A 2,560-nucleotide genomic window follows, 5' to 3' on the forward strand; every position below is an offset into this window, starting at 1 on the left:
AAGGGGCTCAAGATAAAATTTGAAAATTCTTCCCCTTAGGTGAAGTGTAACCACTTAAACTCCGTCAATAAGGAGGGTAAATCAAGAAATAAGCACTACATTCACCACCAGGTGAAGTGTAGCCACTTAGTCCCCGAGCCTGCTGGAAGATGAAGAATGAATCTTATAGCAGGGTCAAAGAAAAAGAAGTCTAAAAGCTTGCCAACGTCATCTGCCATGCGCGTATCAAGACCCCAGACGTGTTGCCCAAGATCAGCACCCTGATCCAAACAGTATGGAGCAGCTTGATAGAACACCGATGAGATGTAGCAAGATCCGATCACCAAGGGAGTCCTCAGCTTAGCTGGCGATGCTTGCACGAAGAATCCAAGCACCGAGGAGTCCCCGACGTAGCTGGCGATGTCCGAGCATCGAGGAGTCCCTGGCGTAGCTGTCGATGTCCGAGCACCGAGGAGTCCCGGCGTAGCTGGTGAGGTCGGAGCTCCTAGGAGTCCCTGGCGTAGCTGGCGATGAAGCACAAGCGACGAACAGACTGGTCGGCGGCGAAGTGAGCATTGAGTAGAAGCGACCGGCGAACAGTCCGATCAACTGGTCGGCGATGAAGTCCATAAACCTAGCGGTCCGACCAGTTGATCGGTGGAGAAGTCCGAGCACCAGGTGGTCCGATCACCTGGACGATAATCCTGCAATACAAATATGTAGAACGAGTAGTACATGATGTAGAAATATATGAACTCCGGAGAAGAAATAGCGTATGTAGCTCGACGATCAGTTGATGTGAACACTTAGTGTTATTATGAAGATGTATTTATATTTAATACAAACCGCCCGACCAGTTAGTGTGTAGCTGAGTCTCCAGCCCTAACTAGCCTATTAACCATAACGCGGAGCGCGGAGCCCGTGTGCGTGTAGGAAGAACATAGTGTCGCTAAGAAGCCACTGTCGACCACCCATAACGCAGAGGGCAGACGCTCGTGCACGTGTAGAGAGGAGCCGGAGGCAGGGCCGTCTCTGGGGACATCCGAGCATCAACATGACTGTTCGGGAATTCGTCTTAGACTTAGCTGTATGTCATCTTTAAGATGGTATACATGAAAGAAAATCGTTTGGAGAGCAAACATGGAGAAAACAATTCGAAGAAACTGGCAATATACAAAGATTGGAGAATATTTAGAAGAATATTAAAGTATGACTTAGCTTTAGACAGAATGTCTGATCGGCGACGTATGGCGTTATCTGGTCGGCGACGCGGGCAGCTTGCTTAGCGGCTCGCTTGACGGCTGGAACGAAGTTGATCTCGTGTTGGAGTAGGATGGACGTAGTCGGAGCTTGGCGGTGTCAATCCGCGTACGAAGACGTGCGCCGTGGTTGTCAAAGGATGCTGATCTTGAATTACGTCATCTGGTTCGCCAGGGATCAGCGCGCATGAGCCCCACGGTGGGCGCCAACTATCGACAAAAGATGCTCGACAGTCCTCCAAGGGGTATCCCACGAAGGTAGATTGATCGGTGGAGGTGCGCGTAATCAGGAACCGGATGGTGACACAAGGCGCAGAGACAGCGATTTAGACAGATTCGGGCTGTCTGATTGACGTAATACCCTACGTCCTGTGTCTTTAGTGTATTGTATTGACTATGAGATCTATGTAGATGCCTTGGGCTAGGCCTAGGATCTGTATGGGGATATCGACTAGGGGACCCCTGCCTCTCCTTATATACTCTGGAGGGTTAGGGTTACAAGGAAAGTATCACATTTGGTACTATACAATATCTTGCGGTGCACGTCGACCAGTGTCGTGCACGCCTTGATCTTATGGGCTGGGGCACCTCGGATGGTGCGGCCATGTCTTGTCTTGAACATACCGGGGGTCATATCCCCCGCAAAAGGCAATTCGATTTAACTCGGTTCTTACTTGCATTAGAGGATGACTCTCACCGGGGATTATTTCTTTTTCAAAAAGTGATTTGGGGTGAACCGAGCCGTGCCTATATGGACACATGGAGTCATCGATTCTAAGAGGCTCCACCACACTCTATTGAGAACACACCATGGGCAACGCCATATCCTGTAGCCTTCAATGTGTTTGCACTGAAGACTTCAAAACAAGGAAACTATTCTACCTTCAAGAACTGCATTATGTCCAACACATGGAAATGAATTATTACTCTCCCTTGGCCTACCCAAAGGGGGTAAAAGCCTCTCGCCATTGTAACCAGTGTCCCCAATGCTGCAGAGCCGGAGGGGACGAGACGCTGAGAGAGTGAGACTCAGAAACAGCACATGAGTGTAGAGTACGGAGTACATGAGATGAGCATCTTTACTGTGAACCTAGAGATTAGAGAAGCATGCAGCAGCAGCTTGCTCCCTTGGAAAACCCTCCAGATCTCACGGAACGATACCTAGGAGTACGAAAAGAGGACGGAAATATCTTACGTTAAGTTGAAGTACAGTACAAGTAGGACACAGTACGGCCTGCACGTAGACTACAGGGTCAATGTACCTCTCTGGCTCTCTCTCTGCTGCACAAAGTGTACGTACAAGTCATCAATCCGCATCTCTC

Source organism: Miscanthus floridulus, chromosome 2, assembly GCF_019320115.1.
Source record: "Miscanthus floridulus cultivar M001 chromosome 2, ASM1932011v1, whole genome shotgun sequence".
Classification (NCBI taxonomy): Eukaryota; Viridiplantae; Streptophyta; class Magnoliopsida; order Poales; family Poaceae; genus Miscanthus; species Miscanthus floridulus.